This window comes from Ochotona curzoniae, unplaced genomic scaffold (genome assembly GCF_017591425.1).
Source record: "Ochotona curzoniae isolate NIBS_2020 unplaced genomic scaffold, NIBS_Ocur_1.0 contig_43, whole genome shotgun sequence".
Classification (NCBI taxonomy): Eukaryota; Metazoa; Chordata; class Mammalia; order Lagomorpha; family Ochotonidae; genus Ochotona; species Ochotona curzoniae.
The window spans coordinates 26,254,035-26,276,654 of record NW_024466218.1 but is presented as its reverse complement, the minus strand read 5'-3'; the positions used below and the strand labels follow the sequence as shown (position 1 = coordinate 26,276,654).

At 41.0% G+C, this 22,620-nt stretch overlaps 1 protein-coding gene across 2 annotated transcripts in view; it reads right to left on the bottom strand.

Annotated features, from left to right (window-relative positions):
* The window catches only part of WDR7 (WD repeat domain 7), a 266,103-nt gene that overhangs the window by 32,331 nt on the left and 211,152 nt on the right, over positions 1-22,620 (bottom strand). The gene's annotated exons all lie outside the window — the stretch shown is intronic.

The following is a 22,620-nucleotide window of genomic DNA, read 5'->3' as shown; positions in this document are numbered from 1 at the left end:
GCTACCTGTTTCTTGGAAGAGTTCTCCATTATCATCATGTCTGGGTCCAAATAAATGAATCTAACCTGTAATTTGTTATTGTTGTTGAAGACTTATTTATGGGGCAAAGAGTTGTAGCAAAGAGAGTAAGCTGCCACCTACAGTGTCAGCATTCTATATGGGTGCCGGTTCCAGTCCTGGTTGTTCTACTTCTGATCCAGCTACCTGCTAATGCCCCTGCAAAAGCAGCAGAGAATGGCTCAAAAGCTTGGGTTCCTTCACCCACACTAGAAAAGTGGAAGAAGGTCCTGGTTTCAGCTTGGCCCAGTCCCAGCTATTATTGCATTTGGGGTGTGAACCAGTATATTAAAGACACCGTTCTTTCTGTATCTCAATCTGCCTTTCAAACAAATAAAAGTCTTTCCAAAAAAGATTCACTTATTATTTGAAGGCAAGAGCTACAGATCGAGAAGGAAAGAGAGAGAAAGCTTTCATCTGCTGAATCACTCGCCAGATGACCATAATGGCCAGTGGTAGGCCAGACCAAAGCCATGATCTTCCAGGTTGCCCACTTGGGTGCCAGGGGTCCAAACTCTCAGACCATTGTCCGCCGCCTTTCCCAGGCCATTAGCAGGAAGCTGAGTCAAAAGGGGAGCTGTTGGGCAGGAACCAGTGCTCATGTGGGACGCTGGTGTTCCAGGCAGCAGCTTTACCTGCCATGTCAAAACATGAGCCCCTAACCTAAAACTTCTAATTTATACTCCTGATTAACACCCAAGGGATCCTTAGGGTCAACTACAAGTGTGCTTGGGGCCAGCTTTGTGGTGTAGCCGGTTAAGCTACAGCCTGTACTTCTGGCGTCCCATATAGCACAGGCTCATTATTGATGCCACCTGAGGAGTGAAACATAGCTAGATCCCGCTCCCTCTTTTTCTGTCTTCCCCTACCTCATTACTCTTTCAAAATAAACAAATCCTTGAAAAAAAGTATGCACAACCAGAGCAGTAGCCTAGTGGCTAAATTCCTTGCCTTGCTTGCACTGGGATCCCATATGGCTGCTGGTTCTAATCCCAGCTGCCTCACTTCCCATCCAGCTCTCTACCTGTGGCCTGGGAAAGCAGTGGTGGACGGCCCAAAGCCTTGGGACCCTGCACCTGCGTGGCAGACCTGGAATAGGCTCTGGCCTCCTGGCTTCGGATCAACTCAGCTCCAGCCGTTGCGGCCACTTGGGGAGTGAACCAACGGATAGAAGATCTTTCTCTGTGTCTCCTTCTCTTTGTATATCTGAATTTCCAATAAAAATAAATAAATCTTTAAAAAAAGTATGCACAACATTTTTGAAATGTATTATCGTCTATTTCTAGATAAAATTTAAGTTTAACTTCAATTTTAGCATTGCATAAGAAAATTAACTCTTTGGGACTAGTCTCTGGGTAAAGACCTTAAACAATTCATACTTGATTAAAGCCAGTTTTATTGTTTTCAAAACACTTATGTTTGTTAAGAAATATTCTACATAGACAGCTAAATCATTTTAAAGATACTTTAACATTCCTTTCCATGAGCAGATTTTAATTCTCAAAATCTGTGTAGCTGAGTACTGCTGCTTGTTCCAAAAGTGGCAGGCACCTACCCTTTCCTGGTTCTAAACCATTCACATGGATCCATTTGGCTTCTGACACACGTAACCTAGAATGGATTCTTAGGCTAAAGGAGCAATTACAAAACACCAGCTGTCTTAATCAACATAGGTAAGGAAAAAGGAAGTTGTTATTTCATTAGCTGAATTATTCTTTTTCATTATGAGTGCTTTATCAAATTAAACAGCATGGACTTGAGGTTACTTTACACTGAGCAGGCCTCACATTTTCAGTTTTAATTGATAAATGTGATTAATTAAGAGAAGGATGGGAAAATATTAAAAATGGAGAAAATATGCTTACAATAAAAACATGAATATATCTGGAGAGGCATGAAGCACCTGAACATTTTATTAGATTATACATGAGTTCATGATGAGAAAGTTGAGGCAAAGAACTGGTTCCTATCTCTCTGCTAATAGCTTGTGTCTTTCACAGCTTGCTGGAATAACATTTTAAAGCAGAGTACTGTATTCACACTTTAAATAACATCCTAGCCTGCCAGAAAGCCACATGTCAAACAAGGGTCCTGGATACTGAGATTACGGAAGACAGCTGCTTCCTCCTTTCCTGCCCGGTCATCACACTCGTGTTTCTCAACACATCCAGAGTGCTTTGCAAGCCAAAGGTATTTCACCAAGCTGTTGTTTCCCCCAACCTCAGTGGGGTAGGCACTCTTTGGTTTACAAAGGTCTTTCACCTCCCTCAAAGTGAATTCAAATCTCATTTAACCAGTTTCTCTTCCATGGTGTGAAAAATGAAGGAGGGCTAAGACAGCAAGGGAGAGGTGGTGTGATTGTCTTCTGTGTTGCCCACAGCTGAGAACAGTTCTCCTGATTTTAATCTCCGGAGAACAGGAGCTGAGCAGCCAGGTCTGAATGAGTAGCGAACAGGATGGGGATCTGTCTAGCAGCAAATGTAGCAGACTAGTGACCGTTGGGTTTAGGAATGAGTGAGGACAGCATGGAGTGTTGAAGCTCATACAGAGTGCAGAATGTTGAATGTAGAGAGAGAAAGCGGAAGAAATAGGTGCGGAGTAAATGTAGAGTAATTAGGTCATAAGTAAATTTCCTTCCTCAGAATAATTAACAGTGATAATAACATATCCATTAATGTGACATCTATACCAATATTTTAATATCATTAGGGAAACATTGAAAAAGCATAAAAGACAGAAGAGTAAAATGAAGCTCTATCCCCTTCATCCAACCTTAACAATGACTGAGCTACAACTAATTTTGCTATATCCAGACCCACTGTCTCCTCACACCACCCACTGCCCATACTATGTTGAAGAAAACCTTACAAAACACATTTATCTAATTAAATGTCAAGGTGGTGGAGTGGGGCAGTTTTTGAGAGGGATCTAGCAAAGCATCAAGGCTTCTCAATGGGCTTTCTTCCGCAGGTCAGCCTGTCCAGCTCTTTTGCTGCCAGACAATGGGAGGAAAGGACTGTTCCCTTCTAGGACACTGGTGGAAGCTTCTACTCTACTCAACCAAGAACTGTTTCAACTACAGGTTTGCTCGCCATGAACAGGGTTGTAGTTCGCACAACAGAAGGGCAAGGCCTGTGCCTTCAGTTCATGTACCCTTGGCTTCCAGCAGTTTAACACAAGTGGATGCTGTTATGAAGAGTACTTTAAAAAGTACTGCCTTTCAAACATATAAATATTTCTAAAAAGAGATTTATGCATTATTTGAAGGTGAGAGCTACAGAGCAAGAAAGAGAGAAAGAGCTTTCATCTGCTGGTTCACTCCCCAGAAGGCCATCATGGCCAGTGCTGGGCCAGGCCAAAGCCATGAACTTCTTCCATGAGTAGTCCGTCCTTCCTTCCTTGCTTCTTCCTTCTTTTTTCCTTCCTTCCTTGCTTCCTTCCTTCTTTCCTTCCTTCCTTTCTTCTCTTTCTTTCCTTTCTTTCTCTTTCTTCTTCATTTTTTTTTACAATATATGATTTTTATGAAGTTGTTTCTTTTCCTTTAAAAAAAAGATTTATTGACTTATTTGAAAATCAGAGTTACAGAGAAAAGGAGAGACACTGATCAGATGAGTGCAATGGCCAGGAGGCTGAGCTAAAAGCAGGGAGCAGGGCCACCTTCTGATGCTCTGTGCAGGCTACTAGCAGGGAAGTAGAGCAACCAGGACATAAACAAGTGCTCATATGGGATGCCATTGTCACAAGAAGCAACATAACCAGCTATGCCACAATGCTGGCTCCCATGAATTTCTTGAAGATATCTTTCATACATGGATTTCACTACTTTTTTGCCACAAAAAGAAATTCATGTTTTAATTCCATTTTCTTTTTTTTTTTCTTTAAAGATTTATTTATTTTTATTGGAAAGTCAGATCTACAGAGAGAAGGACATACAGGGAGAAAGATCTTCCATCCACTGGTTCACTCTCCAAGTGCCGCAATGGCCACAGCTGAGCCGATCGAAAGCCAGAAGCTAGGAGTTTCTTCTGGGTCTCCAATGTAGGTACAGGGTCCCACGGCTTTGGGTCATGCTCTACTGCTTTCCCAGGCCAGAATCAGGGTGCTGGATGGGAAGTGGAGCAGTTGAGACACGAACTGATGCTCATACGGGATTCCAGGACATGCAAGGTGAGGATTTAGCCACTCAGCCATTGTAGCAGCCCCCTTAATCCTGTTTTCTAAGGACATTTTGTAATAACATCAGATTTTGGTAATTTTGTTTAGCTTTCTGCCCAAGGTCATCTTGTCTTGTTAAAAAAGCAAGACTGATATAAATGCAAGATAGCCACAAAATAATAATGGGGCAGCCTATGCTTGAAGAAATATTTGCCTTCACTCAAATAAATGCATTTGTTTTCTATATAGTGTGCTTGGTAAATACTTTAGCTTGAAATTAAAAAAAAAAAAAACTAGACCATACACAATGATGATTGTGTGTATCAACATATTTTCAAAGTTTAAAATAATATTCTAGGACACAGCGCAATGGCCCAGCGGCTGAAGTCCTTCCCTTGAACATGCTGGGATCCCATATGGGTACCGGTTTTAACCCCAGCAGCCCTGGTTCTCATCCAGCTCCCTGCTTGTGGCCTGGAAAAGCAGTCAAGGAAGGCTCAAAGTCTTGGGACCCTGCACCCACATGGAAAACTTGGAACAGGCTCTGGGCTCCTGGCTTCATATCAGCTCAGCTCCTGCCTTTGCAGACACTTGGGGAGTGAATCAGTAGATAGAAGATTTTCCACTCTGTCTTTCCTCCTCTTTATGTACCTGAATTTGCAGTAAAAATCTTTAAAATAATAATAATATTCTAGGCCTTTTCAAAGCAGGCAACTGTACCTATAAGAATAAAGGTCAGGTCTGGTGCTATAATTTTCATTAAGAAATATTTTTGGGCATAGCATGGTAACCTAGTAGCTAAAGTCCTTGCTTTGCATGCTCCAGGATCCCATACAGGCACCAGTTCATGTCCAGGCTGCTCCATTTTCCATCCAGATCTTTGCTTCTGGCTTGGGAAAGTAATAGGGGTCAGCCCAAAACCTTGGGCACCTGTGTGGGAGACGAAGTGGAAGCTCCTGGCCCCTCGCCTTGGATCAGCTCAGCTGCAGCCACTGTGGCACTTGAGGAGTGACCCAGGGGATGGGATAGCTTTCTCCCTGTATGTCCTCCTCTCTGTAGATCTGACTTTCCAAAAAAAACAAATTACCTTAAAAAATATATATTTTCTCACTGAGACAAATCAAGCTACTCATTATGATCAAGTAATAATTGATTTAATAGCCACCAAAATGATTCCTTAAATGTGTCTAATTTTGCCAGAAAATTATTTTAATTTCATAACTAGATTAATGTCTTAACATAGCTCAAACTCTTAACTGCTTGACAGAAACTTCTGAAAGAATGAATATGAATTAGAGACAGAGTAGGGGTCCTGCTGGGGATAACTTGAAATTTCTATCACAGTAACAGGCATTTTCCATTCTAGCTTGAATAACAAGTTTAAAAAATAGGCTAATTCCTTGGGAAATGCCACTGTTATCTGTAAAATCACTAATTTCTCAGTAATCTTGCAGAAGAGTCTGAGACCAGCTAACCTGCAAGGATTTCTTTTTTGACTAGATCGATGCTGCCCAATAAGTTAGCTATTAGTACTGGATAGCTGCTAAATTTCAACTCATTAAAATGAAATAAAAGAAAAACTTCAGTTCTTCTGGTTCACTATGTGGCCAGTGGCCACTTCATTGGATATTAAAAGTTACAAAACATTTTCAAGTGTTGCTTTAGAAGATGGCTGACTTAAATTTATGCTGGGAACATCTGAGAGCTAGTCATGTTGTTCTCGCTTCATTCATGACGAAGCATCACCTAAAAGTTGACTCCTTTTTCCCCATAATAGGCTGAAATGACTGCAGCCAACTCAATTTTAATTTTAAACATCAAGCCAGAATCCATATAAAAAAATGCCAATCATTTCTCTCGGAAATACTGATTCACAAGAAATTTGATTTAAAAAAAAGTCAGAAAGGTTAGTAATTTCTCTTCTCCTCCTACCATCATTGATGTATTTTACAATTGTGATAGGTCTAAACGATAAGATAAAAAGGACTTTGCAGACCAAACATATAATTCCTATTACCAAAAGGACTTTAACATCTTCATTTGCATGAAAGCACACGGATGTTTCTTCGCTTGAACAAGCACCTAATTCGGTATTATTCATTGGGAAGGAGCTATCAACTGTTGCAAAATTGTGTCAACAAAATACACATTTGACTTCTGTAAGACCTTTCCTCCTACAACAGATAACTTTTTTTTTTTAAGTAAATATCTATATGTTTCCAAGTTTCTCTGCTGCTGTGTAAACAAACAAACACATAAATAAAATCTTGTGAGCTCAGACTTCTGAGATCTGAGCCAATAAGTTTATGAAACCACCAATTTGGATTGGGTGAGAAGGAGGGTAAGAAAATGTGAATTTCAGCTCAACTGGAGCCGTGCGTGCATGCAGCAATGGTAACACTGAGCAGCCACGTGGCATGTTTATCACGAGATAATCACACCCCCAGAGGTTTGGAAGCACTGAGCTGAACCTTGTGCCTCACAACACACTTGGGGTGTCATTATCTCATGATAACCATACTCCCTGTCAAGCCTTATTGCTTAATTAGGGGTTACGGAGGTGATAAGACTAAAAGAAATCGGATGAACAGTACCAAAGATGAATGATACCTTAATCAACTTAAATGTGGTGGCCGACGGAAGCAAGAACGAACAAGCAAATGCAGTGAAGTTACATGCTATTCTGGAGAAATTTGTTCATAACAAATGAGGAGAAACCCAATCTGCATTCACAGATTACTTGAATTGCTTCTACCAGGAGACACAGTGTTTATAATCAATCATTTAAATCTTATTTTCACATAGTATGTAAAATGTGCAAGACGGTAAGGACAAGATGAAGTTTAACTTGGACCTAAGACACCTGACTTGTGCGTGGCAGTGATTCATCATAATCCAAACACAGGATTTAGGTACTAAATCTGCAAGGGGCTGATCAATAACGCCCACGCCCTGTAAGTCTCTGACAAAGCAACCAGAAACCGACTCTGAAAAATAATGTGATAGACCTCTCTCTGTTTTTGTCCTGTAGATCACCAAATAATCACACAGGACAAAGAAGAAAAATCATAGCACCAAATGCTCTAAATATTTGACTTTTGTCCTTTTGTTTCATTTTTACAAAACAACTGCCATAATTGTAGACAGACTGTAGCTCCAGATGCACTGCACTTGAAGCTGCTTTCCAATTCACTGTGAAACATCAATTATCTTTATCAAATAACAGTATCTCATCTCAGTCCATTATCAAGATGGAGTCTTATTTTAGCTGGACTCCAGCCCTATCTGTATATCAGGGCTGGCCACAGTGGCAGAGCGTGAGTGAAAGGCTGTGAAATAATCAATAATCATCATCAAATTGTGGTCGAAAGGTTGTGAGGATGGAAGTTTTTGATGAAACCTCACCTTTTTACTTTTTTATTTTTTTGGTGCAGATGATGAGGCTTAACCTTTGCAACACCTGATAACTAGAAGGTTAGAAGAAGGCTTGGGAACACTTCCAAGTGGTTCTGAATGTGCAAGATACATCGAAATAGCCAGGCTTCGGTGAAACACAAGCCCTGCACTATCAAAAGCCATCAGGTGGGAGGGCTCAACACAGTAGTGAACATTGGTTGTTGTAAACTTGACACTTGACTCAGACCCAGAATTCAAACTCCATTCCCAGAGGTTACCAAACTGTTCCCCAGCCAGCGCACGCAGATTTGAAAAGGGGTCTGAGCTTGAGAGTTAGTGGGGTGGAATGGCACCTGCCCTCGACACGCTTGTCTCAACACTTCCTGGGCATGGTGTGACGACTGATGGGAGATTTCATTTTCATATTAAAAGAACCCTAGTAATTTGGAGGGATGAGAGAACTGGAATGCCTTTCCTCTCATTTTTCTGTCCCTGGGCTCTTTGTACAGCAGTGAGTGAACACACACAGAAGGAAACTGGCTGAGAAAAAAACTATATTCAAACTAGAGACAGCTGTAGCACTTGAGGGTTGGTATCAATCTGTCACATGGCACCAGCCCTTCAGGAGTAAAAGCTCTATTAATTTAAATCTTTTATAACAGTTTGACACTTGACAATGTTTGGAATTAGAAAATTATGTACCCCTTAAATGTAAAACTACTTAGTAAAACTTGGTGATATAAGAAAATATAAAAACTAAACCTACAAACCCACATGTTATTACTTCAAAAGGTTAAAAATATTGGTAGCTTAATAATAATATGAGACAGTTTAAAACCAAGGTCCTGTTTTCCTGTATTTCGTTTTTCTGTGGCAAAGCTTGCTGAGACAAATTGTCAGGTGTTAAACAATTTCCAAGTAGTGAGCCACTGAACAGTTGAACACACTGCGATCAGCTTTGCAGCAGACACCTTGGAAGTAGTCCCTAGCTCGGGGAACCTGTGAGTCTGAAACACACATCCACAGACAGAAATTAGCTCTGTTATAAACCCCAAAGCTGAGTGCAGGGAGAACAGGTATGTTCGATTCTTGTTTGTTCTGAGTAATGAGAATACTACATTAAACAACTTCGATAAAAGAAACCCAATAAAACTAACTTTCCAACGCTCGCTCTGACCCGTGTGCTCCGAAACAGCCGCGGATTGTTCTCTTCCATCTACATTCTCCTTAGTACACACGTGGTAGGTACAGCGTATTGAAGCATTTAAAGGACCTTGAAGAAACCTGAACACTTTAGTCTCTCCGTAGCAACCGAATAAAGCCTGTTTTTCTGGATTTCTGAGCTGCTTCTGAAATACTACAATACCAGCCAGTTCTCATGGTACACAGGAATTATTAATGTTAGTTATTGAGTAGTAAATAAAAGTTGAAATAATCCGACACTGGTAAATGAAATCTCCATATAAAGCAAAAACATATGTGTTCACGAAATCCATTTTCTATTATTTTAGTTTGAGCAGGAATAAAAAACAAAGTAACTACAAAAGGTTTTACATTTCATGTAATATGATGCAGAAATAAAATGTATCTTGGTGGACATCTTAACTATGTCAAACCAGCAGCATGTTAGATAATCAGAAACTGCAGTAATAATCATTATTTACCATAACAAACATATAACGCTGTGACAAATCATTGCTAGTGCTTGTGACATATTTTAAAATTTAGTTTTGCAAGGGATCATGTTAACAACATGTCAAGCCTAACGGGGACACAGAATATTTCTCTTCACTAGCCTGGCATCTGGAAATTGATTTTCCACTAACATGCAAAATTTCATGTTGACAATATGTGCAATAGTAACACTGGCCTTTCAAAGACAGCAAGAATGTGATCGTATTTAAGTATGCATGGAAGGTAGCTATTAAAATGGCGTAAGGCAGAATCCTCAAATTGCTACAGCACTTCACCCCAAATACAACAATGCTCTCCAGGAGCATCACAGTGTTCTACGGCTGTATCCGTTGGCTCCCAGAGCTGAGGAGCAATAAGATAGTATGTTTTATTATGAGTGTCATGGAGACGCTGTGAAAAATCAAGAGCCACAGGCAGTCAGCAGCAATGGGTCAATAATGCTCCCAGAGCCGTTGTGCAGATAATCAACACCGAGGCCGCGGTGCTCTCGGCACTGCACACAGCTGAAGGGCAAATCAATACAGCCCGGGGGAGGACACGGCCCTGCTCCGCTTCCCACAATCCACCATGGTGGCTCCAGGAAAAACACCCCCAAAACGAAAATAAAGCGAACTTGCTGGGCAACTGACAATCAATGTAATCTCCAATTCACCCTCAAACAGGTTTTACCCAAAATACAAACAGAATGTGATATAAAGCCAGCTTGAAAATGAAACCAGAGTAGGGGAAAGGATGGTATATAAACAGGAACTGAGACAGAATGACTTAAATATATAAAAAGGGCAAAAGTGGGTCTCTTGCAATATGTCACTTTAGAATCCCCAAATTAAACTTTAACCAACATTGTGGTGAGTGCATTTTACTAATTTGGGAACCCTTACTCCAACTTTGGGTTTTCATGTTTGCTCATTCTCCTGGTATGCATATCATTAAAAGAACAAATAAGAAGTAAGACTATAATACATTTTGGAAAATTCAAATTACATTTGTGCTACTTCTATTTTTTCCAGAAAAGGAGCAATAACATTTTAAGGTAGTCTACTGGTTCTGGGGGTAACATTTTGCCAGCAGTCTTTGTTTCTGACACCTTGTTAAATATATGATGGTAATATTTCAAAATTTTCAGTAAAAATGTATGGGCAGGAATATGTTGATTTATTATTTCTGCAGAAGTGGGTTATTCATCACATCCATCATTCTGTTAATCAGTAGGTGTTATGTCTAAGTTTCCATGCAAGGCCCTCTCTCTCGAACGTGGGAAAAACGTTTTGCAAGAAAACACTTTAAGGTTCATTTTTTTATTTTTATAACTGAAGTCTTATTTTCAAACAGGAAAAAATCATTAAGTAATAAAATATTCCGTAACTCAAGTTTAAAATAACTGTAAATGCCTGTTCAACTAGCATTATAGAAGGACTGCAATATGTTTCCATCAGAAAAATATTTAAAAGGAAAAAATTGCAGCTGCAAATGGCACGTGGGTGGATTCGGGAAACAGAGTATTCATCCCTTAAGTATCTGCTAAAGAATTTTATTTGCTTGTTTGGCACTGGAATAAAAGTCTGTCCTGTTTCTATTTTCTTGTATGGACTGACAATTACTCATAGCTACTGAGGAAGGCAGCCATTTATTATTTAGTATGGTGCTATATAAAAATGTTTCAAAAGTATAATTTCACCCAGAAAAACATGTAAGTTTAAAAATCACCTTTGTTGAGTTTTATTATTATTTTACTATTAGAAAACTGACAGTTTACCCTCTGTGTGTGTGTTTAATAATTAAAATCCCATGTCTATAAGATAAACTTATTAGGCCAGGGAGAAACGGAGTATAAACTGCCCACTCTAAAATCTACCTTTATGACTGGTAGCTTGGCAGGTTGGTGTAAGCTACTTAAACACAAGATTCTGTTTCTGACAAGTTACATTATCTAGTCACCATGACAACAAAGAAAAATCACTGTATTAAAAACGTAGTCAGCTTCCTAAAGTAGTTGGTAACTTCATAAATATTTACTTCAATAAAGCACCACCTGCATAGGAATAATTCAAAGACATAATGGAAAACCCAAACTGTTTTCTTATCAAATAAAAGGGTTAGACTTAGACTCTACTCATAACAGAAAAGCCTAAAATGCAAAGTGATCACACGCACGGCTTTAACAAGTGGTTTTTCCATGGACTCCCTTCTTGTCCCTTCACATCCACCTACTATTACAGAATCCTTGTCGACTTCTTTAATTTTAATCTTTCCAGGTCTTTGTCAAATCTGGTTGAGATCAGTTCTGTTGCTGGCCTGCAACAGAGGAGTGTGTGCCGGGGCCGTTGGCTGATTTGCATATTCTCCTCTTATTGGCTGAGGACTCTGCCTGGGCAGTGGAACACCAGCAGGCAGACACAGATCTTAGACGATTCCTCATTTTGAAAACCAGGAACACTACCACCCGTTTAGAGAGCATCTGCAGATGCTCTCTGGACACGATATATTAGCCAGGTGATTTTTTATCACTTAAAAGAAGCAGAAGTTAAGGATAATTTAGAATGCACTCCTATAGACATAATGTTAGCAGATTAAAACCCCCTCAATTCTAATTGTGCGTAGAGGCTTTGGTGTTGGTGGGATTTTTTAAGGTCCCATAACCACACGATCAATCCAGGTGATTTAAAATCAATGCCAAAGCCAGACAAAGGCGGTTGTAAACAGCTCTCTATTTGCTTCGCAGAAAAGGTGAAAAATCATACTGAGGCTCTTCTTTTGGTGAGATGCCTAACCATATGAAAACAGATTAAGCCCAAGAATCCACCTGCAATTCCTTGTTTGGAAGTTGCAAATGCAAACTGCACACAGGTCTCTTGGGCACAAGCCTCTAAAACGTGGGCTCATCCATACCAACGCTCATTTTGCTAATAGAAAAATAATGCCTGTGTGATGAAGGAACTGATGCTGCGTTTGGTTAAAGAAAAAAAAAATTCCTTCTTTAATCCTGTAAGCACAGGACCACTGAGTAATTTTCTTTAAGAATACGCAGAAGTGAAATGCTTTTGAAATTCACCACCTTTTAAAGTAATGTGTGTCTTTAAAAACCCTGGCTGAACAGGGTTTCGTAGAGCCCTGTGTGGGCTTCTGACAAGCTGGAGATATTTCTCTTTGTCTTCTCTTTATAATTTCAGAAGTCTGTGGCTGTGGCCCCCGTTCCTTGGTCTCGCTTGCACAGACCATTACGCCTCTTGGTTTGAGTTCACATTAACTTGAAATCTGAATGGCTCAGCATCATACTGCTAGGGCATGGCGATACACAGACCACACAGAGAAGCAATCTTCCCACGGCAATTTCACAACAGTGTCCTTCATGTCTCTTCCAACGCCCTTCCTGATCCTGCTGGCCGTAGTGGGTGCTCCCCAGCAACACGCACTCTAGAGCACATCTGAAAATCCACATCCTTGGCAGCACAGCAAGTCTCCTCTCAAGCCCTGATCTCCCTTGGGCTCCACTGCTGCTGGGCTCCCCAATTCTCCCACTCCCCACTGCTGAACTGAGACGGCTTTTAGAGTCACCCATGACCATCTGACGGACTTCCCTCTCTCTTTCATGAAGGGCAGGTGTGTCTCACTCTATTTCTTTCCCACCTTCATCTGGTGCCACGGCTCCAGGTACATCCACAGCAGGCCCATGAGAGCTACGTTTCTCTGACAGCACAACTGTGTCACCTGTGCTCCAGGGATCTCACAGCTAATGTCACACACTGAGCTTTCTACTACTCCTTAGTTCACAGATCTGCTCCTCACCCAGTGTTTCCCACCCGATCAGGTGCTCCTGTTAGAACCTGGGGATTAACCTTGACACCATGCTCTTCACTACCAGACTAAATTCATCCCAGGTTCACTCAGTTTCATCCAGTTGGGCTTTGTCTCCAACTGGTCCACCTCTCTCTGCTTTCACTGTCTCATGCCTGTCTGTACTTTACCCTTTCTAGCCTAAGTGCTGAGCGCTGTTCTTCCCATTCCACTTGTGTCCTCCTCCAACTCATTCATCACACAGCAGCAAGGCTGTTTTTAAAACTGACCACGGTAAAAAGGCCATTGCCTGGAATGCTTATTGGCATGCCACTATACTGAGGAGAATGTCACAACTCCCCGTCCTGACTAGCAAAGCCTCTGCCAGCTGGCTCGGGCCAATTCTCCTGTCCTCTTCTCCCCACTTACTCCCCACTCAGTTCCTCAGATATCTTTCTTACCCCTATGCTCTTTTGCTGAGACACATCTTGCCACATTAACTTATACTGACTACACTCAATTTTGAGTTAAAATTTCAGTTCCTCAGAAAGAGCTGAAGTGATCCTTTTCATTCTCTTGGTTTTATATTCTTTGACCATATTCTTTAGCTTTCTTCATGACCTTAATCACAAAATGCAGTAATACAATCATGTGGGCCATTGTTTGCCTGACTTCCTGTGAGAGCTTCTAGCACACTACAGCAGTCTGGGGTGCTAGCTTCTACTTGTAGATGGAGAGGATGAATCTGGAAGGGCATCTGAGGACAGGCTCAGATGGGAGTGCCAGGTAACACAGCCTCATCTCCTTGTGCCTCATCATGACTTGAAGCCACAAGCCAGTGTGGCTTGTGTTTGTTCTGGAACCCAAACAGGGGACAGCGGAAAGAACAGAAGGCCACACAGACTCAGCAGCAATGGCTTCAGCCTGTGGCTCGGTGGGTTGTGGACATCCACGGAAACCACGGGGTGCTTTGGGACTTCTGCAGAGAAAGCTCTGGCTGCCGGCAAGGAAAGTCTTCTTTTGCCTTATCATCAAGGACACAGTAACAGTCTACAGGCTTGATCATTTACCAAAATATGGCAGTGGCTCAGATTCTGAGAAATGCATGGGATTAGCAACTAACTTGGCAAAGCAATGTGGCTAAAAAACATTCTTTCAGTTTTGTTCTCAGGGGAATCATGAGTTTCCACACAATGAAACAAAGGAGCATTTGGCACAGTGGTGAGGATGCTGACTCCTGCATCCCCTGTCAGAGTGCCAGCTGTGAATTGTGGCTCCTCCACTTCCAGTCCCAGCTCTTGCCGAGATGCACCCTGGGAGGTAGGAAATGCTGGCTGACGTATGCAGATCCCTGACATCCGCACAGGAGAGAAGCTTGGAATGAATTGTGGGCTCATGAATAAACAGAAGGAATAAATACCTCCATGTTGCTCTCTATCTGCCTTTTAAATAAAATGAAAAACAATCTTTATGATATGATTTATTTATTTTTCTTTGAAAGGCAGACTTACAGAGAAAAAAAGAAAAGAAACACAGAGAGATACTCTCCATTGGATGGTTCACTCCCCAAATGACCACATCAGCTGGAGCCAGGCCAGTCTGAAGCCAGGAGCCCGGAACTTCTTCTAGGTCTCCCACTAGCGATGCAGAGTCCCAAGGCTTTGGACCATCCTTGACTGCTTTCCCAGGCCACAAGCAGGGAGCTAGATGGGAAAAGAGCTGCTGGGATCAGAACCGGCCCCCATATGGGATCCTAGCATATACAAGGCGATGACTTTAGCTGTTAGGCAACTGCAGCAGGCTCCCAAAATAATTAAAAAAACAAAACAAAACAAAACAAAAAAACAAATGGAAGCACATCTGAAAAATAGTGTGTAGCTCTAGCAAGTTGCTAGTACACAGTATTTATCAGAGTAATATTTTATTTGAATGGATGCTACAGCCATAGAAAAGATCCTACCAAAAGGCGAGAGACTGCTAGTAGAAATTCTTAATTCTCACTGTATCTGAGCAGTTGCAGAGAATGTTTCAGTTAGGGACAAAGCTTACAAGGAGTTAACAAGATACTAGTGCCTTCCGTAAACACATGTTCTGTTCATAGTTTTTCTCTGACAGAGGATCCCTCATGTTGCACTTTGAAAGAATAGAAAAGGAACCAAAAAGGGGATTGTGGCGCAGAAGAGAAGGCTGAATATACGTAGCAGTATTGGTTGGATGGGTTAGCATTTCCTAACAGGGATAGTCCCAGACACAATAAAAAGCCTGCACTGTAGACTCCAGTCAGCTGGGGGCAGCGGAAATAATGTCAAGACAGAAAGATCTCCGTTTTAGGTAATATTTCAAAGGGCTAGCTAAGACCATGACCGGACAGGTGGGTGTTTGGCACAGTGGTTAAAATGCTATTTGCGACACCTGCACCCCGCATCAGCACGCCTGGGTTTGAGTGGCAGCTCCACTGCTGATCCTGCTTCCTGATTATGTGTGCTCCAGGTGGTGGTGGATGATGGCTCAGTCGCTTGACCCCCTACGAGCCAAATGTAAGACTTGGAAACAATACTGGAGCCCGCTCAGTCTGGCCCAGCCTTGGCTGTGGTAAGCATCCTGGGGAGTGTACCGATGGATAGAAGAGGCATCCCTCCCCCTGCCCCCTTTCCTTTTTTGCTGTTTCTCTTTAAAAAAGGGTAGTTAATAGCATGTTTTAGTAGTTAATGCAATTTTTTAAAGGTTTGACTGCAAATATCTATAAATATCTAGGTGAATATGTATAAACAGCAAATTATGGAATCATGAAGATTTTTTTCACCTCAAGCTTACATTTACATCATTGTCACATTGTATTTTCAGTAAGAATATTTTAAAAGCATCAAATTCCACTAATCTTGAGGCTCCATTTTAGTCTTTATAATTCTAGATCTAATGCAAGTTATTCTTCCTTACTTTTCAGTTATTTGATTCTGTAGGCCCTGCGGGCTTTGATATTACTGCATGATAATTCATGAGTTATTTGTGCCTCATGCAGTCTGTTATTTGATTCAGGAAACTCAGAGTTTCTGAACTTACAGTTACCAAGGGGTGCTCCATAAAAATGCAGGTGCTTGGGTCTGTGGCCCAGACAGTCAAATGCAGAATTTATTTTGAAATTTCCTATGTCATTTTGGCATTTCACCTAGTTTAGAGAGAACAATGTTAAGCCAAAAATGCTCAGTGAATTTATGTAAAAGAACCTTGAAAACTGAAAGAAGCATTCATGGGCAATGAATACACACATCACCACCCTTTATAGGAGGTGCTGGTTTGGGACCACAACCAGGCATTGTGCCTGTCGAGTGGACTTTGCAATTTTCAAAAAATGATTTCATATTTTTTGGTAAAGCACCTTATCATCCTCACTTTATTTACCTTTCTGTAAAATAAGGGTGTTGCAAAAATTATCTCTTCCAATGTTAAAACATAATTTTGTGTCTGATGCACAGTGGGTATCCCATAAATGTTAAATACCTACACCGCCAAAAAATCTATGGAGAGTGTATTGAGGTAAGATGAACAGGTGTCTAAAAAACTGTCTTAGACCTGATTAACAGGCTCAAGGAGGGGCAAAGGTTAAATTGTTTGCCTCCCCATTTGCTGCTCTTTCTTTAAGAATACTGCAGGGCATTCTTGTTTAAATGTACAGATTAGACCATCGGGTGAGTGTCATTCCATCTGCTTGTTTTTTGTATTCATACTACTACCAATGAATGACAAACTGCTGGATATGTATAATGGCCTGTAAGTTGTTACCTTTAACCTCTGTCAACACTGGAAGCAGTAATTCCAGGGGCTTGATATACATGTCTCCCAGTAATAAATCCCTATGAGTTACAGATGTGTCCTTGTAGATTTACAACTATAAGTTTTAATTCATCTGTGACAACACATTTACATAAATTACAGCCAACATAGAAACAATGTCATTTGCTGGGACATTCACCCAGTGAATCTCCAGAGGCTTGGAGGAACTGCTTTAGCATGGCTACAAAGGGCCACTGTCAGCATATACAGGGCAGAAGTTTTGAATTGGATCTGGTAGCTGCTCACAACAGATGTCTTCTTGAGCCTGTCATTCCAATGAAAGTAAACTCAGCTTTCAATATGTTTCTCTACTTTACTGAATATTCTAGATTAAAGAGTCAAAGAATTGCTTAAATAAACATTCAGGGGAATGAATACAAACTTTGTCTAAGCAGGTACTTGGTTGGCAAGCGTGGGTGCTTACTAGCTGACTGCGGAGCCAAAACCCAGATGAGCTGGGTGGGAGGGTCGTGGGCCATGGAAGGTTTGCAAAAGCAACCTTCGGCTCTGAGTGCGTTGATGTGCTGGAGTGGGAGCTGGCCTTTGAGAGCGACCAGGCATGGACCACAGCTCCTGAACCTGTAGACTTCTGCCCTTGCCCTTCCTGGCTCACTGTTTCAGAAAGAATAAGTGAAATGCTGAGACTGTGAATAATTTTCCTATGGGTGTCTGCTTAGTTAGAAAATGCTTCCTGTTGACAAAGAACTTTGCTTGTAGACCAAATATTCTCTTTCATAATCAGAAACTCCCCTTTAAAGAAGACTATTAATCAACCCACCACCACATAGCAAGCACTTAAAGTCTAACAGCCATGAACTTAAACATCTTATATTTATTAACTCAATCTTCAAGAAGACCTCAAATTATTGCTACCCTGCAGAGAAGAAGCTGGCTTAAAGAGGGGTATCAACTTGTCCTTGGTTGTCAAAGACAGTGAGAGCAAAGGCAAGTCCCCAAGCCCAGATCTCCTCGAAAGCCTCTGCATCAAGCCCATTATCCCTTTCACCTGTTTGGAAACCAAAATGAGCAACCTTTTTTTGATGCCCCTTATGCCCAACCAGGGAGCTTGATTGCACTCCCCTATCTCAGGAGTGAATCTCAATTAGTTACCAGTGGTCCCTTCTCTCTTCCAGCAATAGATTCAAAAATGCCTAGGAGAGCCAATTTTGGTCACTGGTGCCAGGGAACAGGTTTCTGCAAATTTCATCTTTGTTGTTGATCCTTTGCCTTTCGGCCTGAGGGCAGTGATCTCTGCACAGGCTCAGCCACCTTCTCTTCCGAGGCAATCCAGTCTCAGAGGACTCCGGGGCACCCCAGGAAGACTGGGGTCACTGAGAACACTGGCTGCTTGTTTCCCTAGCTGCTGGATGTTTTGTTATAGGAACTAATGTTAATTTAAAGTCTTTTTTGTGACTTCTATTGCAGATGAAATAGCCTATAATTATCAAATCTTTTCAAATAATTTTATAATTTTTAATTTGAGAAATTCCTTCTTAAACTATATCTTTTTGTGTATGCCTGTTTTTCCTACGAGAGAATAGGGAAAAGTGTGTGTGTATGTGTGTGTCCCAAACACTCTATATCCAGTAATGCTTACAATTTCCTGCTGTAAGTCATGCTTCTCACATCTCTTCCTTAACCAGCCACCACGGATGCCAATCACGCACTCCAAGATCGAACCTTCTTTAGTTTAGCCCCAATAATTCTGGTGGTGACTTTCAAAACTAAGTGTCTGATCATGTGCCTCCTCTGCTCAAACTTCTTCCAGTGGCTTCTCTGATTTTAGTGCTACACAGCCAGCACAGTACTGATATGCCCTAAAAACTCGTGCAATTTGTCACTAGCAGTTCAAAATTGAGAGATATTTAAATAAAAAATCCAGATTTTAAACTTATCCTCGGGGGAGAGGGGAAGAAGTTGAGGCAACACTACGTCATGACTTCACATGGCAGAAGCATGGCGCAGAAGCATGGCTCACCTGCATAGCACGCGTGATCTTCAATGTCTTGCACTCTCCTCCTCTCCCAATTCTCTCTCTAATGCTAGGGAAGAGTTGGCCTTGCATTACAGGTTTCAACTACTGTTTCACGGACAAAATTGGAAAGAGAAGTGCTTCTTGGATGGTGCTATCAAAAATAGCAAAAATGAACCAAGAGGGCTTATTGCTTATTAATTTATATCACCTACTTGGGCTCTGTGGGCATGCTGGCTCATGAAGCATGTGTCCAGGGCAGCCAACTCTGATTTCAAACTATCCCTGAGCCTTCTGCACCTCACCTCTTCATGAATCTTGTCCTTCTCCTGTCCCTTCCCTCCATAGAACAGGAGCCACCACACCTCAACAAGACCCTTTAAGTCACCATCAGCATCTCTTGACAATCTTTCATAAACTAGACATTCATGTCCTCATTATATGTGTTTTCAGACTGCTTACAAGTCAGATTTGTTAAATAACTGCTGTTAGGCCAGGCCTTGATCTAAGTACCTTACATACTGACAATGGGGAAAAAAATAGATCGCAGTGGAATCCAGAATAAATCCAATGTTCCATGACTCTCCTACCTAATATTTGTTAAATATGGGGTACTACAAAAATGTATAACAAATATACATTTGAACTACAAATGGCCTTTTATACTCTTTAACTCCATCTACGTCTCTCATGGAGGTGGCGAGAATCCAAGCACTTGTGTCATCACCCTCTTCTTAGGCCACACCTTACGGGAACCTGGAATTGGAAACAGGGCCTATACTATAAGGCACTTCAATAAGTTTTAACCACTGTGTTTAACACCCATTGTATTCTTTTCTTCTCCCTTTTATTCATTTGCTGGAGGGAAAAAGAGGACAGTCAGGTGGAAAAGAAAATGGCATTTGGAAAAGCAGACGAAGTAAGTTTTGAAAATCAAAATAAATCTTAGCCTAGTTAAAGATATCGAAAACTTGTAATAACCGCTGGGTTGCTAAACAACTCCCTGCTCTATGTATTTCAAATGACAGATGATTAGTAAGGATTTAATTCATCATAGATTATTACTAAGGATTTAGTTTTCTTTTGTGGTGCAGATTTCTTGAATCCTGCCACCAACTCTTAATGCAGACATCAGGTGTGCCCAAGGAGCAAAGGGACACATGCACAGTGGCAAAGCACTCTTCCATATGACTAGCTACCAATATTTTAAAATATTTTAAATGTTCAGGATGAGGGTGGTCTAATTTCTATCACTGTTCCAGATATCTGCTTCCCAGTTTCTTCTCTAAACACCGCTTCACTTTTAAAACAGGAAGCATGTTAGGTAATTCTTCAACCCAGTGGCAGGAAGCCATTGTCTTCTCCAACCATTCATCTTATTATCACCCCTGATGCCATATTTCTGGCTGTTGCTCCAGAATGTCATGGGAAGTGCCTGCCATAAAGCCAGCTGCTGCAGAGAGCAGGAAGAAAATACCTAAAATGTCACTGTCTGACTAAGCACTGTAGTCAATTCTCACCGCAATTTTTGCAATCACCACATAAGTGCCCTTGATGTATAAGCGTTATAGACTTCTGCTTGGTGAAAACTGCGCCTGAGGCTCAAAACTCGGCCTTAAAGAAACATCAATCTTCCTGTCCATAAAATCCCCAAGGCCCGTTGCTCCTCCTAACGAGAAGCAAGATCTTTGTTCTTTTTAGAGAACACACTGCTTTCCAAACTTTTGATAATATAAATGTGTGTGCTTATATTTCTGTTGAATCTTGAACTTGAGCTTGCTTTGGATATTTTTAAGTACTGTAAGAATGTCTGTGAGAGTTAAATGTATCACAGAAATTTCAGAAGATGCTTTAAATCCCATACTGAAAATATGTTCATATCTTTGCCAAGTCATTCCATTTCCTAAAAGTACTATTTTAGCTAACTAAAGCCTTACTGTTGGCTGAAACTTGTCTTATGTGTATTTATTCTTTTTAATTTTTATAAAAATGCTATAAGCATTGCAATATCTCTTCTACAGATGAAGACATTCAAGTATAGAGAATTTCACGTGTATTTCTTGAAGCCACAAAGCTAATGTATGAAGCTGAGCAAGAATGAATCCCAGCAGTAAGAGGAAATAAATAACTTGTAATTAAATTTGGACATAATATTAAATTTGGCCTATTATAAACACCAGCATAGAAACAGTTATGCTTTTTCAGAGGAAGGAAATGGATATCAACTATCATTAAACACATCATTAAAAGTCATGGAACTGGAGGTTAGGCCCTGGCTACAGTTTTGACTTGCTTTACCAGCTTTCAGGGAATGATCAGAATCCACTGTGTGGAATCATAGCAGGCAGGACAAAGTACAGATGAAAGAAATGTGTCCAGATAGCTGGAATGATAAGAATCAACAATAAAATGCTCTGAGAAATTAAGAAATCCAGCTAAGAGGTAATAGCAAAATGGAAACCAAGACGGATGACAGTGGTATGTAAAGTCAAGTCTCATGAAACAAGGCACAAGGAATAAAGTAGAAATAGACAAACGCTACAAGTCGGTACCAACCATCCTCAAAAAGCCTTTGCATTTGGGAAAAAAAGCAGACAGAAGGCAGAAGAGCCAAACAGAACAAGGGGGTGATCTTCTTTAGCTTCCATATATGAGGGACTATAGAAAGTTCATGGAAAGTGGAATTAAAAGATAATCTTATCTTGTATAAAAACTTTAAAACCCATGGGTAGTATTTTTGTAATATACATTTCCCACAAACTTTTCACAGTGCCTTAACATGCGCTAAGGTGGATATGACTATTCTAGTCTTCTCCTGAGTGTAGGCAGATGCTCAGCACAAGCTTCTATAACAATATTGTTGGACTGGTTGGTGAGTTCCTGCAGCCTGAGGAACACAGGGAAGCACCGTAAGGGAATAAGTCAGGGTTTAAAGATTGGCAAAAACAGATTTGGACAGAGTTCAAGGATGCTTTCTCATCCTACAAGATTTCCACAGGCTGTTTGGGAGAAAAGGGAGAAAGAACGGATGCACGGTTCTGCTGCTTGCCTCTTCTCACAAAGGCACAACTGAAGCTTAGAGGTCAATGTACCCACCCCACATGGAGTTAGTTATCTGTAAGGCCAGAGGAGCTGACACTGCAGGCTCAAGCTGTGTGAAGAGGCAGAGGCCAGCAGTACAGAATTTACTCCCTGCTCTGCAAGGGACTGTAGCTAGACCATGGTTGCCATGCATGCAAATCCATCTTAGCATGTCCTTTCTTCCCTTCATCATCTGACCAGTAGCGGGCCTGATCCTGGTTCACTACAGAAACATGTCTTTCTTAACTCATAAGTTTTCTATGCTGTTCCTAAAATGATACCCTATTTTTCCTTGAGAGAGACAAGATTTAGATGATGTGATTCTGACATAATAAAATTCAACTATGCCCAAATTAAAAATTTGATAACTTAAGACAGCTGTTTTCATTTATTAGGCCATCATGTTTCTTAGTGCACTTTGCACTTCAAGGACTCAGCACCCCGCTTACGAATCTACTACGTGCCACATACTACACACTATGGGACACGAGAGTGGGGCCTAAGGAACTTAAACTATTGGTTAATAAGGTTTTTACCAAACATCATTTTTTGTTGCTGCTGTTGTTGTCTTAGCCTTTTGCCACAGCACAGTAAGGAAGTAAATGCCTTGATCGTGTCTAAGTGACACAGTGCAAACTTCATAAGGAAAACGAGCCCAC